Here is a 17,426-nt window from a genome sequence, read left to right as displayed (position 1 = left end):
ACATTCCCCACAAAGGGACCAGGGGAGAGGAGCCCCCGCCCGGCAGCTGGCCCTCGGCCTGACCCTGGCCTCCCCTCAGCACCCCGAAGGCCCTGGCCCCAGGGTCCTTAATCCACCCCAGAGTGACACAAAGCAAGTGCTACACCCCAGGGCCCGCCCGCTGCGCGAGGCTGCGGATCACACGGGCCAGGAGAAACCCAAGCCCGCCACGCGGCCCCCAGGCCCAGCGGAATGTCAACAGCAGATTAGACCTCGCCCCGTTCCCAGGGTCTGGGAAGAGCGAGGGCGCCTCCACAAGCCCCCCCGGCCTTCTGCTTGGAGCGAGATCAGCCCCCAGCCCCCCAGAGCCTGGAAAGTCAGGATTGCTGATAGAGCCATCTCTCATGGCACCGGGGCTCAGAGAGGGCCAGGAGCTTGCCCGGGGTCACACAGCAGTCTTGTCCAGCGTCGAGGCCACATCCCAGCTTCCCCGTGCTGTGGCCTCGCTGCTGCCTACACGGTCTCCTCATCTTTCAACCTCAGTCTCTCCAGCGATTTTCCCTGACTGTGACCTTGACCAGGTCAATAGACCTTTCCTTCCCGATTCCCTTGCCAGCCAACAAGGCTCGCTTCTCCCTCCCCAGCGGAGCCGGCCGCGTGGACGGTCCCCCCAGGGAGTGAGGGTGCCGAGGGGGAGGAGCGGGGAGTTGGCAGAGCTCAGCTGCCATCCGTTGTCACTTCCCTGGGTCAGGAAGCCCTCACCCCTCCAGCTCAGCGTCCGCGTCTGTGAAATGGGACCGAGAGCATCTCTCACGCGGGTGTGAAGGGCCGCGGCCTGAGGCCCAGGAGGCGCCGCGAGGGGTGAGCCCGGCCCGGGGACGGGAGGCGGGGGACGGCCTCCGCCCGCTCCGCACTCAGTCACCAGCTCCGTGTGACCTTGAGCAGCTGGCTGCCCTTCCTGGGCCCTTGTTTCCCTTTCTCAAAGCAAAGGGTCTGGCGAGAAGCCCCCCGGCCTCCAGCTGTGACCCGCCGCCCTCCCTGCGCCTCCCTTGCGGCTCTCAGAAGAGCAGCTCCGGGAGGCCCAGCTGGCCACACCTGGGGACGCGGGACTATCCAGACCGCGCCAGGGCCTCCGGCAGAGCCTCCCCTGCGCCCCCGGCCCGGCCCCCAGGGCTGACTGCCCCCCAGGGCCGCGCAGCTGTCTCCCCGCGTCCAGGGTTACCGGCTCCCAGGGCCGAGGAAGCGGCTGGCATTCCTGTGGGCCGACGTCAGGGGCTTCTCAGGCCCGGCCGGCTCCCCGGCCAAGGCAGCGCGGGGCCCGGAGCCAGCCAGGCCTGGCTCACGTCCTGCCCCGCGAGCGTCCTGTCTCGCTCTTCACCTGCAGAGGGAGGGACGTGTCTCTTCCGAGAGCCCAGGACGCAAGGTCCAAGGCGGTGCAGGGCACGTAGTAATGGCCACCCTGCCACCAGCAGCCCCTGCCTCGCAAGAATCCTCGGGCCCATTTTACAGATGAGGAAATGGAGGCCCAGAGAGGTTCAGTGGTCTCCCTAAGGTCACACAGCTACTATGTGGCAGAGCTGGGATTCCAAGTCCACAGACTTAATTACACCAACACATGGCTAGATAAGTGTCAGTTGCATTTGTTCCTCTTTCCCTGTCCTGGCCTCCGCCCCGCCCTTGTGGTCAACCCAGTGAGGAGAGCCTGGGGAGGGTGTGGTCCACACCACAGCCTCCACCTCCGCTCCTTGAGCCTCTGCTCTGCCTCCCCTAGCTGTGTGGTGTTGACCAAGGCGCCACCCTCTCTGTTCAAAGACTCACATCTCATACACTAATGTCAGAGTGGGAGGCACAGGTGGAGAGGCTGGCATTGGTCGTGCTTTGCTGGGTCCTTGTGCGTGCAGAGAGCTGAGCTCCCAGGGTTGCGGGCAGAGGTGGCCGGCAGGGAGGCTGGCAGCCCAAGATGCGTCTATAGATAGACTCTCAACACAGAAGCCGGAAGCAGGGTGCACGCCTGTAACCTCAGCTACTCAGGAGGCTGAGACAGGAGGATCACACGTAGGAGGCCAGCCTCAGCAACTTAATGGAGACTCTGTCTCAAAATAAATAAAAAGCCCTGGGGACGTAGCTCAGCAGTCAAAAGCTCAGACCTTTGTTTGAATGGCGGTGCCCAGTGGCCTTCCAAAGGTCCACTCAATTCATTGAGCACGTATTGAGCCTCTCAATAGAGACAGGGCCTCCTCAGGGGAGGAAGAAGGACAGGTGTCAAATCAATCATCACGGAGGGACAGGGTATCAAGGGACAGGCTGATGGTAGAAACGAGAACAAGTGGAACTGGCCCTCTGACCTGGTCTGGGAAGGACATGAGGACTTCCCGGAGGGAGCGACAGCATGGCTGAGACCTGAACGCCAAGTGGCAGGGGGCTGCTGCAAGTTCTGAGAGTGGGAACAGCGTGTGCAAAGGTCCTGGGGGAGAAAAGGTGCGTCCTTTGAGAGGAACTGGAGGGAACTTCACGTGGCTGGTGCAGGGGGACACGGGAATGTACAGGTGACAAACCAAGTCAGTCCTGTGAGCCTCACAGGGCGTGACAGTGGGAATCAGGGCCATTTCCCTGGGATTTGGAAATAGCGCTCTAGTCCTCAGAGCAAGAGCACCAGCGACCCAGCGTGAGGCCCAGAGGAAGCAGCCCCAGGGCCGTCGGGGCTGATGGAATGTCGCGGAGGGTGCTGAGCGATGCGGGGCTGGGCCTGCCCGGGCACAGGAGCAGACTCTGAAGTGCCAGGCCTGTGATCTGAAGGCACAGCCCCCAGGTGCCGGCGGGGACAGGGACAAAGTGGCCCCAGTGGCCCACAGGGTTGGGCAGGGGTCGACCTGCGGGGTCGGGGCCCACGGGCTGCCGGCCCAGCCCTGGACACAGCTCGGCTGGGCGGGCGGAGGGGGAGGAGGGGCCCCAGAAGCCACCTCTGCACAGAGTGGTCAGCTCCTGCCCCAGAGGAGGCCATGCCGGCTGGGGAGACGCCTGTCCAGGTGCACAAGCCGCGGGCCGCACCCCATCTCGGGGATCCTAGGGGGAGACGCTGTGGCGCAGGGTTAGGTGACCTGCATGGGGCGAGGCGGCTGAGCCGTGATCTCCATGGCAACAGCAGCCCACGCCGGAGCCCTGACCACAGGCCACGCGCGGCACCCAGTGGCTCCTGACCGCCGCCATCTGATTCTCCAGGAGGCACGCTTGTCCCTCCCACAGACGGGAGACGGGGGCCAAGGACACGCTCCAGCTGTGGACGAAGGAGCTGGGGGAAGAGACCAGGAGGTCCCCAGGGCACCCAGAGTGCAGGCCGCAGGCTTCCTGGGCCCTAGGCCCGGCTCAGAGTGGCTTCTTCCCACCAGCGCTGGAGGCGGGCCAGGTCCTCCCCCGAGCCGGCGCGCACGCCGCACCCCCGGCCCTTTCGACTCCTGGTTTTCGACACAGGCTCTTGCTGAGCTGCCAGGCTGACCTCGAACGTGTGACCCTCCTACCTCAGCTGGGACCACGGGTCTGTCACCGTACCAGTCCCAGGGTGGCTTTCTTGTGGAGTCCCTGCCGCACGCGGAAGCCCACAGATCATCCTCCACGTTGCATCTGGAGAGCTCTGAGCCTCAAATCTGCTCAGGGCCTCCCCAGGACTTCCTGTTGCCCTGGGGATCAGATCCGTAGAGCCCTGTCCACCGGCTCCTGCCTCTGCCCCTCACCTCTGCCTGGAGGATGTGCCCCCAGACCCTCTGCTGCAGGCCTCCTGGCCCCCAGCCTCTGCCACCAGCCACCCCTCAGAGATGCCCTCCCTGGGTGCCGGTGCAAAGCAGCCCCTGCACCCAGAGCAGTCTCCCCGCCTCCCCGCCCCACTCCAGGGCGCCCCTCAGTCTGGAGGACCCTGTTGGTGCCGGTTTTCCTCTTTGCTTCTCTCGTGCACTGGGCTTTAGGCTGGATCAGGAAGGAGAGCTTCTGCTCCCAGTGGACCCCAACATCACCAAATAAGTGCTCAGTTAGCATCCACTGAATGAATGGAGCAGGCACACCCAGCAAGGCTTCCTGCTTGAGGCCAGGTCTTAGGACGCCTGGGCTGAGCCCTCGTCTGCAGACAGAGAAACTGAGGCTCCGGGAGGCTGACCTCGCGGGCAAGAGCAGAGGCCTATGCCGGGAGGCAGTTCCCACACCCTCCAGGGAATTTCCACCAGGAGTCAGGAGCTTCTCAGCCTCAGGCCACGCTTGCGCCTCACACCTGCCTGCCCTTGCGCTGGGCCTGGGGTGGGACACTGACCAGCACCGCCCCTCTGGCCTCCTAAGGAGGAGGCAATCTAGGGACAGGGCCCAGGGTTGGACGTCCACTAAAGACCCCGCTCCGCCAGCCCCCACTGACTTGCCACAGGCAAGTTCCCCTGCTGCAGGTCCTCGGCTCCCTCACTGCTGTGACAGGGATACGGCGGACGTTAGGTGAGCTGGCAGAGGGAATGTCCCTGCCAAGCCCAGGTGACAGCAACGGCTGCCCCTCCCAGGCCTCCCCGGGGCTGGGGTCTCCCGCCCAGGTCTTCAGCCCATCGACCCAGCCCAGAGCTGCCAGCAGCAAAGACGCGGGCGCGCATGTGCACAGAGACCTGGGTGGGCAGCAGGGCACGCGGGGCAGAGTCTGCCCGGGGACGGGCACAGGTGTGCACCGAGACCACCACTCCGGCGTGCACGTGCCGACCGAGGCCCGAGCCTGGCGACACACGCACTCGCGGGAACGCCCGAGCCCGCCTTCTGCCTGCTCTCTCCCCGCCTCGGAGGTGGCTGTCAGCGCACGCACTGTGCCCGAGAGCCCAGCTGGGCATTTGAATGGCACCTTGGAAAGGCAGACCGGCCAGCTTGCACCTGCGCGACTCCGAGGCTGCGTGTGCGCGTGCGTGTGTGCATGTGCATGTGTACACGTGTGTGCGCGTGTGCGTGCGCGTGTGTGAGGCCCACGCAGCCCACGGGCGCCCAGAGCACTCCCAGGCTCTGGGGCTGGAGCCCGGGAGGCCGGGAACGGGACCAACAGCACCACCTGCTGTCCGCTTCTGGAACTGCCCTTCAGAAAGCGCTGGCAGGACCTCAGCCAGGCCTTTCCAGAAGGTCCTGGGCCAAGACCATGACCCTGAGAATCAGCGGGGTCATGGGGACACCCCAGTCCCATGGCCTCAGGTGATCTGATCACCAGAAGACCTCATGAAATTTGTACCCAAGTTAGGAGCCTCTCATCTTCCACAGCTGGGGAAACTGAGGCCAGAGTCCGGGATGCAGAGACCCATCGGTCGCCCGAGGAGGGTCCTGGAATCTCCCACGGCACGTGCTCCTCTCAAGTCTTAGTTCACGTCGCTCCCCAAGGCCGACCTCTGCTCCCACAGGTGGCCCTGGACTGGGAGCCGGGGCGGGAGCTGCAGGGCCGGGCCCATCCTGGGCCCCACCAAGCACAGCCTGCCCTGCGGGGTCGTGGTTTGCCTGTAGTGTCCACCTGTGGACAGGGCCATGTGGAGGGAGCTCAGGGTCGCGAGCAGGACCAGGGCCAGCAGGTGGCAGCGGGCTGAGGGCCCACGCGCTGGACTCCACCCGTGCAGGAGGGAGCAGCCCAGAGAGGCCCTGGTCCAAGGCACCTGCTGTACAGATGAGGAAACTGAGGCCCAGAGAGGAGGCGAGACGGGCCCAGGAGCCAGCGGCCCAACGAGGCGTCGGCCAGGGCCTCTGGCTCCAGCCCAGCGCTCTGGCCTCCCGTGGTGGCTCCTCCGTCCCTCCCGGTTAAGAACTGCCCTGTGGGGGAGGCGCCTCACCACGGCCCCGCCAGAAGTGGCCGCGTTGGTCCCCGAAGGCCTGGGTGGGGAGGGTGCTGGAAAGGGGGCCCCAGGGCTCGCCAGCTGGCTCTCCACCGCTGAGGACCAGCAGGACGGCAGCGGTGCGCGACCCGGAAGAAGACCTCCACACGGCCACCCCGATCTCAGACCTCAGCCGCCAGGACTGCCAGAGGTGAGTCCTGCTGTCCTGGAGCTGCCCGGCCGGGGTACTGTGTCACAGCACCCAAGCGCCGTCCCTCTCATGATTCACTAGCAGCCTGGGGACAGGGCCCTGCATTCTTGTCCCATTTATAGCAGAGGAAAGCAAGGCCCAGGGAGGGACAGCAACTACCCCAAGTCCCCAGGCCCCTCAGCGGCCTGGAACACTGGCTCCGAGTCCAAGCCCCTCTCCACGGCCTCCCACGGAGTCCCGCATGTGTCCTTGAACTTGTTGGTCTCAACTACGACGTGGGTCCAAACACACACAGAAGTACATGCAGCAAAGATTTACTGAGCACCTACTATATACCAAGCTCTGTTCCAGGTGCCAAGGGTACAGCCGAAAACAAGGCGGGCAAAACTGCTCAACAGGGGAGACAGATGAACCAGATGTCAGCAAAATACATATCTTGCCAAACTGTGATACAAACTGTGGAGTAAAACTTCAGGGAAGAGGGGCAGGGAGGTGGCGATATGTAGAGGAGGCTCAGGAAGGGGTCACTGAGAGGGAAACGACTGAGCAGAGACTGAAGCCGAGGGAACCAGCCATGTGGGTGCAGCTTAAGGCAGAGGAAATAGCCCATGCAAAGGCCCTGGGGCAGGACCCTGGCTAATGTATTTGAGAGAGAGCGAGGAGACAGAGAGGCTGGAGCAGAGGAGAGAGGAGGAGGAGGCAAGGGTGAGGAGGCAGCGGGGGACGGGGCAGGGCCTTGTGGGCCACTGTACGGACCCGGCTTCCACTTGGATGGAGTGTGGAGCTACTGTGAGCAGAGAAGCCACCAAGCCCAGCTTGAGCATTAGTGGGCATTGTGGGCACCGTGTGCTGGAGGAACTGGGGAACCGTAAGGAGGGACTGCTCGGCAGCTGCCAGCACCCCTGGGTGAGGACAGCGGGTCAGGGCAGGTCCGGGCGGGTCAGGTGCTGGAGGTGTCAGGTCCTCAGATTCGCCACCTGGTTTTGATGGACACGCATGTGACAAGCCTGTGACCCACCTTTAGCCACAAAGGGGCCAGCCACCCCAGACCACTCGCTCTCACGTGGGTGACGAGACCACACGCAGGTCAGCGGGACCGCGGGGCAAGCTGGGCCAGGCCGGGCCTGGTGGCGGAGGGGCCGGTGCGCGGTGCTGCCCCCACTCAGGGAGGCGCGAGCCCGGCTCCTCTCGGCCCCTCGTTATGCGGGGTCCCCGAGCAGGGGCGGCAAGGGCTTGTCACCGAGCTGGGGGGCTGGAGTTGGGGCGTCTGACTCGCTGTCCAGGGCGCCCTCCAGCCACAGCCCGAAGTCTGCCCTCCGCACTGGGCGGCAAGCGGCCGGGACCCGGCCAGACCTGCCGCTCTGCTCCGAGAAGGGCCGCCAGGAGGGCGGGGCTCGGCGGGCCGGATGCGCAGTGGCCGGGTGCGCAGAGGCCCCTGGGGACCCGAGCGACGGAGAGCAGGCCGCCCCCTGCTGGTGCAAAAAGGACCAAGGAAGTGAGGGGCCTCGGCCCAAACCAGAGGCCTGCCAGCGCCAGGAAGCCAGGCGGGAGGGTGGGCACTGACCTCCTGGCCTCCACCCGCACCGTCATGCCAGCCCACAGCCACACATCACATCAACCCCACAACCACACATCACACCAACCCCACAACCAAAACCACCACCATCACACCAACCCCACAACCACACATCACACCAACAACACAACCACACCAACACAACCAACACCACAACCACACATCACACCAACCCCACAACCACACATCACACCAACCCCACAACCAAAACCACTACCATCACACCAACCCCACAACCACACATCACACCAACCCCACAACCACACCAACACAACCAACCCCACAACCACACATCACACCAACCCCGCAACCAAAACCACCACTATCACACCAACCCCACAACCACACATCACACCAACAACACAACCACACCAACACAACCAACACCACAACCACACATCACACCAACCCCACAACCACACATCACACCAACCCCACAACCAAAACCACTACCATCACACCAACCCCACAACCACACATCACACCAACCCCACAACCACACCAACACAACCAACCCCACAACCACACATCACACCAACCCCGCAACCAAAACCACCACTATCACACCAACCCCACAACCACACATCACACCAACAACACAACCACACCAACACAACCAACACCACAACCACACATCACACCAACCCCACAACCACACATCACACCAACCCCACAACCAAAACCACCACCATCACACCAACCCCACAACCACACATCACACCAACCCCACAACCACACCAACACAACCAACCCCACAACCACACATCACACCAACCCCACAACCAAAACCACCACCATCACACCAACCCCACAACCACACATCACACCAACAACACAACCACACCAACACAACCAACCCCACAACCACACATCACACCAACCCCACAACCACACATCACACCAACCCCACAACCAAAACCACTACCATCACACCAACCCCACAACCACACATCACACCAACCCCACAACTACACATCACACCAACCCCACAACCACACCATCACACCAACACACAACCACACATCACACCAACCCCACAACCACACATCACACCAACCCCACAACCACACCATCAAACCAACACCACAACTCCACAACCACACCATCACACCAACACCACAACCACACATCACACCAACACATAACCCACACCATCAAACCAACACCACAACCACACATCACACCAACCCCACAACCACACCATCACACCAACACACAACCACACAACCACACCAACCCCACAAGTACACATCACACCAACCCCACAACCACACCATCACATCAACACACAACCACACATCACACCAACCCCACAACCACACATCACACCAACACCACAACCACACCATCAAACCAACACCACAACCCCACAACCCACACCATCACATCAACACCACAACCACACAACCACACCATCACAACCAACACACAACCACACCACCACCATCACCACCAACCACAACCACACCATCAAACCAACACCACAACCACACCATCACAACCAACACACAACCCACACCATCACACCAACACAACCAACACTATCACACCAACCACACAACCACACAACCACACCATCACAACCAACACCACAACCACACCATCACACCAACACCACAACACCACAACCACACCATCACAACCAACACACAACCACACCACCACCATCACCACCAACACCACAACCACACCATCAAACCAACACCACAACCACACCATCACAACCAACACACAACCACACCACCACCATCACAACCAACACCACAGCCACAACATCAAACCAACAACACAACCACACCATCACACCAACACCACAACCAACACCATCACAACCAACAACACAACCACACCACCACCATCACAACCAACAACACAACCACACCACCACCATCACAACCAACAACACAACCCACACCATCACAACCAACAACACAACTACACCACCATCACAACCAACAACACAACCAACACCAACACCATTACAACACAACCAACACCACCACAACCAACAACACAACCAACACAAACACCATTACAACACAACCAACACCATCACAACCAACAACACAACCAACACCAACACCATTACAACACAACCACCACCATCACAACCAACAACACAACCCACCAACACCATCACAACCAACAACACAACCCACACCAACACCATCACCACCAACACAACCCACACCATCACAACCAACAACACAACCACACCACCACCATCACAACCAACAACACAACCACACCAACACCATCACAACCAACAACACAACCAACACCATTACAACACAACCAACACCACCACAACCAACAACACAACCAACACCAACACCATTACAACACAACCAACACATCACAACCAACAACACAACCCACCACCACCATCACAACCAACAACACAATCACACCAACACCATCACAACCAACAACACAACCACACCACCACCATCACAACGAACAACACAACCACACCAACACCATCACAACCAACAACACAACCAACACCATTACAACACAACCAACACCACCACAACCAACAACACAACCAACACCAACACCATCACCACCAACACAACCCACACCATCACAACCAACAACACAACTACACCACCACCATCACAACCAACAACACAACCAACACCATTACAACACAACCAACACCACCACAACCAACAACACAACCAACACCAACACCATTACAACATAACCAACACCATCACAACCAACAACACAACCACACCACCACCATCACCACCAACACAACCACACCATCACCACCAACACCACAACCACACCACCACCATCACAACCAACAACACAACCCACACGATCACAACACCACAACCACACCACCACCATCACAACCCACAACCCAACCAACATCATCACCACAACCCACACCAACCACACCACACAAGCACCTCAGTAGCATCTTCTCCAAAGCCAGCGGACATCGCCCCCGCCTTTACCCTCACTGCTATCAGCAGCTGACGCATCATGGCTGAGCGTTGGCCTCCCAGCCTCAGCATCAGGCTCAATTCACATGACTGGCTTTGGAAGGAGACATGGGGTGAGTGACAGGTGCCACCCCGGCAGACACTCTAAGGGTCCTCACGCTTTCTGGTGGCTCTTCTGCCTCTGCTGTGAGGGGAGCGTGTTCAGAAAGGCCCTGCTCCTCAGCCTGGCTCTCAGAAATGAGGCGCAGAAGAGAGCTGCAGGCGGCCCAGAGCCCGCAGACCACAAGGGAAAGCACTCCACCATTGTTTCTGTAAAGGACTGAGACTCGGGATGCTTATCACAACGGCGTGAGCTATCTGACACTGACTAATACAACAACTGGAGACTGGGGATGCTCATCATGACGGCGTAAGCGATCAGACACTGACTAATCACTAAGCTATCAGACACTGAGCTAGAGACTCAGGATGCTTGTCATGACAGCGTGAGCTATCAGACACTGACTAAGACAACAGCTGGAGACTCGGGATGCTCGTCACAATGGCATGACCTATCAGATACTGACTAATACAACAGTTAGCATTTATGTAGCTTTTACTGTGGACCAGGCACAATTCTAAGCACTGTACATGTATTACTTCATTTAATCAACTCAAGAACCCTGATAAGATACCGTAGCCCCTGTTACTCAGGGTAGATATATTCCAAGACCCCCGGTGGATGCTTGAAACCACAGATAGAACTGAACCATGTCTCCACCGGTTCTTCCTATTTCTTCTTACTATAGATCATAGCAACTTAAGCCTACCATTTTTTCTTTCCTTCTGAAGTCAAGAACTTTATGGCCTCTCTTTGACATATCAGACATATCAGAGTGACAGGATCACTCTTCTTGCACCTTGGGACTACTAAGTAAAATAAGGGTTCCTTGAACACAAGAACTCACGGTTGATCTGATAATCAAGATGACTACTAAGTGACAGGTGGGTAGCATACACAGGGTGGATACTCTGGACAAAGGCATGACTCTGTCCCTGGCGGGATGCAGTAGGACAGTGTAAGCTTCCACCACGATGCTCAGAACAACGTGGAATTTAAAACTTACAAATTGTTGTGGCTGGGCTGGGGCTCAGTGGTAGAGCGCTTGCCTAGCATGTGCGAGGCCCTGGGTTCCATCCTCAGCACCACATTATAAGTAAATAAAATAAAGGTCCTTCAACAACTTAAAAAAAAAATTTTTAAAAAGATTATGAATTATTTATTTCTGGAATTTTCCATGTAACATTTTCAGGACATGGTTAATCTCAAGTAACTGAGACCTTGAAAAGCAAAACTGAGGCGGAGGGGGCCCTCCTGTAATTCTTCTTTTGCATGAGGTTAGTAAAGTCCAACGGGTTAAGAATCTCATCCAAAGCAAGCTGTCCTAGCGGAGCTGGGACCGGAACCAAATCCAGAGAAGGAGGGCTGCTCCCCCGCCCCCATCTTCCAGATGGAGAGGCCGAGGCCCCCAGAGGCAAAGCCACTCGCCCAAGGCCACACAGCACCTGGCTCTTCAGGTCACATGACATGCAACAGGCCACCCAGAAAGGTGCCCATTCAGGTCTCAGAAGTTCCACGGCCTCGTTTGCCCAGGCGGACCTGGGTAATGCCCCCAACCACAGCTGGTATCAGGGAGCCACCCCCTGAGAGTCCCCTGCTTCTCAACGTTCAAGCTTAAGTTTCGGGAGCCCCGGGCCACTCCTCGGCTCCCGGGCAGAAGGCAGGGCTGCCTCTGCGCTTCTGAGCGCTTGACACGTGTTAGTACCGCCTGCTCCCGTGCACGGGGTCTGGTTCGCATTAGCACCCCAGGCCCGGGACGCAGGGCTTGGGCTTCATCCAGAGTGTCAGGCTGCGGGGCTGTGCTAACTACTCATCGACGGGGAACATCAGACGGTTTGATCTGCAATTAGGCTCCCCAGGAGCTGCTAACCGAAAGCAGATGGCCCATCAGATGGTCCCGGGAATGTGCTTCCCTCCCGTCGCCCACCCTGGACACCTCCAGGTGGCCTCCTGAGGCGCGGCTGAGGCCTCTCCCCACCGGAGGACACTGCTGCTTCTGGTGCGTTAGTGGGTCTGATGGGAATCTGCCCGAGTCCCCCAAACTCTCCGCGGCACCTGCCAGGTTCCCCCCTCTGGTGGGTCAGCCCTGGGAGGCCTGTACGAATCAGGTCAGCACCAGCCACTCGGTTGGGTCCCAGGCCTACAAGGAGGCAGGGGGGTGGTGTGAATGACCTCAGATGTCCTCTCTGACACTTCGGTGGCCCAAACCCACCACCCAACAGCCAGCCCAAGTAGCCACCACCCAAACCCCCTTTCCATCCCCTCCCCCATCTCATCCCCAGAGCCAGTGGGTCACCAAGGGACATTTATATGGCCCTGGCCCCCATCCTTGCTTATTTGGGCCTGGTGACAACTCTCAAGGGGTCTCTGGGGCTCTTGGTCAGACCCTTGAGACGTTCCCTGACTCCCATCTCCTCTCAAAGCCCAAAGTCCTTACATTTGGGCACTAACTGGTGCCAGCTTCCTGTGGGCGCCTCACAGCTGTCCTGCAGGGGGACTCATCCCCTCCTGCTCCCTTTCTCCACCTCCCTTCTCCCTCCTCCCTCCACCCCCTCCCCCACCCCCTCCCTACCTCCCTCTCCCCCTCCCCCCACCCCCACACTCAGGATCCTGCTCTGCACCTGCCGGACCTCCTGCCCCTGGGCCTTCACTCAGGCCACCAAGGCCCCACACTTGGCCAACAGCTAGCCCTTCCCTCAGGTGGAGACTTGACCCCACCGCCCCAGGGCGCCTCCTGACCTCCCCAGGTGAGGTCCTCGGTGGTGCCTCCAGAGCGCCTAGCGCCCCTCCTCATGGCACCGGCCCGAGGGGCCCGCAGGCTCTGCTGGGCGTCCTGAGTCCTGCGCTGCTGGGCAGCAGGGGCTGTGCTCCCGGGTGGCACTGCCCGGGAAGCTGCACGGGCCTGGGCCTTGCTAGTGCTCAGAATCCGTTGGCTGAGCGGATGGACGAGGGAGAGGATGAAGGAGGGGTGCGGCCCCCAGCACCCTCTCCTTGTGCTGGGACTCGGATCTGAGCCCCGACCGCCACCGTGCAGGCTTCCCAGGCGGCCGCAGGGGCTGCTGGCCCTGACCCAGGGCGCACTCGGACAGCAGCTCTGCATGTCCCTCTGGGCCGGGGCTTTTCTGGGCACCCGAGACACGGCAGTGGACCAGATGCACGAGGCTCCCCATACCCCGGGGTCTTCGGTCCGCTGGGGAAGAGACAAGACCAAGCAGGGAGATTGGGGCACGTTGGCGATAGTCTCCAGCTGCACAGGAGGAACATAAAGGAGAGCGTGTGAGCCTGTGCTGTGCGGTCTGGGAAGGGCATTCCAGGAAGCGGGACCGCCGGGGCCAAGTCCCTGAGGCAGAAACGCAGATTGGTTTAGGGAAGGAGCGGATAGGCGTGGCTTCGGAGGAATGCAGGACTGAGCGTCCACAACGAGGTCACAGGGTGGTAGGGAGACCGTGGATCTGATACACACTGAGAACTGTCCTTCCCGGGTCCTGGGTTGACAGCCTTACTAGTTCCTACGAGAAGAATCTTCCTCCTGGTGTGATGGTGCACACCTCTGATCCCAGTGACTCAGGAGATGGGAGGCAGGAGGACTGTAAATTAGAGGCCAGCCTCATCCATTTAGTGAGACCCAGTCTCAAAATAAAAAGATCAAAAACGGCCAGGATGTAGCTGAGTCATAGAGCACCCCTGGGTTCAATCCTCAGTACCACCAAAGGAATATTATTCAGCCATAAAGAAGAAAATTGTGGCATTTGCGGGTAAATGATTGGAGTGGGAGAATATCATGCTAAGTGAAATAAGCCAATCCCAAAAAACCAAAGGCTGAATGATTTTTCTGATAAGTGGATGATGATACATGATGGGGGGTGGGGAGGCAAGAATGGAAGAAGGATGGATTGTATAGAGGAAAATGAGGGGTGGGGAGGGGGTGGGGGGAAGGAAAAATAATAGAATGACACAAACATCATTACCCTACGTACACGTATGATTACGAAAATGGTGTGACTCTACTTTGTGTACAACCAGAGAAACGAAGTTGTACCCCATCTGTATACAATGAATCAAAAGAAAATTTAGAAGAAACTTTGTCCCCATGCAAGTCCTGGGGCTCCCTCTGATTGGAGCAGCCACGGTCACGTGCCCACCACTGAGCCAGCCCCTGCTGGGGTCGCCTCCCTCCCAGCTCCAGGATTTAGGAAGAAGATTCCGCCTCTGAGACAGGGACTGTTGGGAGGTTCCAGCCCACATCCACTTGGGTCTCAGGGGACCGGGTCACTGCAGGGACTTGGAGCTAACAGATGGAAAGTCCCCTGCAGCCAGCAGGTGAAAAACAGCCATCACGAGACAGAGGAATAGGCTTCAATGTGGCCCCGAAGGGTAAGACATTGTTCTTAAGTGGAAACGCCAGGGACTAAGTTTGTGTTTAGTTTAAGAAGAAATTTCTGGGAACTGGAGTTGTTCTCAATCCCAGCCTCCTGCCTCCAGAGGAGAACAAGAAAGGACTGAGGCCCAACCCTGGGTGATTTGGAAGGCGGAGTGTCCCCGAGGGTCGGGGGTTCCAGGACTCTGTCCTCCAATGGTGGTCCACAAGGAAGGATATAGAAATGAGGTCATTATCTATTTTTTTCAAAAAATAAAATTAACCAAAGCATCAGAAGCGTGCAAGAAAAGAGAATTAAGAGATTAAAGCTCCCTGAGCCGCTGACAATCTTGTCCCAAGGGCAAGGGGGACGGGACACAGCCACCTCCAGGACTAGAACATACAAAGCTGCTCCCCAAAATCTCTGGGCTCCCTTGGGAAGGAAGTGGGTGTTCCAGAAAGACCCCAACAGGCCCTCCTTGGGGTCTGTGATGGTTGATCGTGGTTGTCAACTTGTCTGGGCTGAGAGACACCTAGAAGTGGGCAAAGCGCACGTCCGGTGGGTCTGGGGGCGTGTCCACAGATGATTGGTGTGTGGGTTAACCAACCAGGTGGGGAAGACCCACCCTGAAGGTGGGCAGCACCATCCAATAGGCTGGGGACCTGGTCGGGTGAAAAAGCAGGAAAAGGCGGGAGGCCTGGGTCTTCTCCGGTGGTTCATTTTTGGTGGCTACTGTCGCCGGTGGACATCAGGCTCCAGATTCCTCAGCCTTGGATTGCAGATGCGCACCGGACCCTCCAGGGCACCCTGGCTGGACCGCAGCGCTGCCCACTCTTGCTCTGGGACCACGCAGCCTCTCACGTGCGAGCCAATCCAGCATGTCCCCTCTTACGGTTACACATCCGGCCCCTGGCTCTGTCCCCCGGAGGACCCTGGCTACGCAGGTTCTCCTAACAGTCCCCAGCCCCGGGCTCCAGACAACACTGAGGGCGGTGGGAAGACCAGGCCGCACCCAGAGCCAGGGAGGGCTGAATGGCGTCTCAGGGGATCCAGCCGAAAGGTGACACCCACGTGTCCAGGATGCCCAGGTGCCCAGGGCTGGCCCCAGCCGTCCTTCGGCTCGGAGTGCTCCCATCCAGCCGCGCCTGCTTCTCAGGAGCTGCCCCGGCTTCCTCCCACCCTCCCTGCTTCCCACACCTGCCCCTTGTCCACCACCCCAGCTTCCAACTTCTCTGTCCTTGAAGGCTCTTTCCAAATGCGTCCGCCCCAGGCTTCCCTGGTCACTGCACCACCCACCACGTCCCTAAAATCTGAATTCCCTCCCACAATGCATCCCTTGCCTGGGGAGACTGTCTTCCCACCATGCATTGGGGTTCCCCGAAGCAGCTCTCTAGGGAGGGCCGCCCGCAACCGCTTCCTACAGGGTAACGTTGTGACTGTGGACCCTGGCAGGGCTCAGACAAGTCGTGTGCCCCTGGAGGAGCTCCACGACCTCTTTGAGACCCTTTGTTCCCACCGTCTATAAACGAGGGCTCCTGGCTAATGGAGCTCTGAGGAGACTAGCTGTATGAGGTAGTAAAGTTCTTAGCCAGGAAGCTGGCACTAAATGTCCCCTCTTGTCCTCATTGTGGCCAACATGAGGGCGTGGTTGAAGTACAACTATAGCCAGCCCTGTATCTGTGGGTTTCTCAATCAGTTCAACCAGGCAAGACTTCCTTAATTGCTTCTGGACTGAGCATGTGCAAACCGGGCTTCGATCCCTAAGTAATGCAACGTAACAGCTATTCACATAGCATTTGCCTTGTCCTAGGTCGGACAGGGAGTGCAGAGGGAAGAAAGAGAGGCACCACCTGTCATATGAAGAAGTGACTTTCAAAAAGGAAGGCCATTCCCACATACCAGTGACTCTAGCCAGACCCCACCACCCACTGCCCTGACGTGTGAAAGGGAGACTGAGGCCCAGGCAGAGGCAGCCTGCCCTTCTCTGTCAATCAGCTGAAGCAGAAGCAGTGGTCGCTGCTGGATGAACCGCGTCACTGCCAGCAGTTCCCCAAGGCCCACGGCCCCACGGTGAGTCCTGCAGGGGCCGGTCCCTCTCCTGAGCCAGGAACCCCTGAGCTGGCTCTCCCACCTGCAAGCGCGGCGCCAGGCCAGTCACTCAGCCCCTCTGGACAGCCTCTCTGCACTAGCGCTCTGGTTCTCTGGTGAGCTGCGAGAGGCCAGGCCTGACCCCTGGGCCCGGGGAAGCCAGGGCCCCTCAGCTGCTGGAGCCCACCAGGGAGGGTGGTCCGGTTGGGCAGCTTCATGCCCAGTGGCACAGCTTCTCCAGGACGCAGCAGTGTAAATGTGGCCCTGTCACAGCACGCTGGCCCTGTGGACACCCGAGGCCTGAGGTCCCCAGGTGGCACCACAGCTGGGGGGACCAGGTAGGGGAGGCTGATCTC

Source organism: Sciurus carolinensis, chromosome 1 (genome assembly GCF_902686445.1).
Source record: "Sciurus carolinensis chromosome 1, mSciCar1.2, whole genome shotgun sequence".
In the NCBI taxonomy this organism is placed as follows: Eukaryota; Metazoa; Chordata; class Mammalia; order Rodentia; family Sciuridae; genus Sciurus; species Sciurus carolinensis.
The sequence above is the reverse complement of the archived record's forward strand: the minus strand, read 5'-3'. Positions refer to the sequence as shown.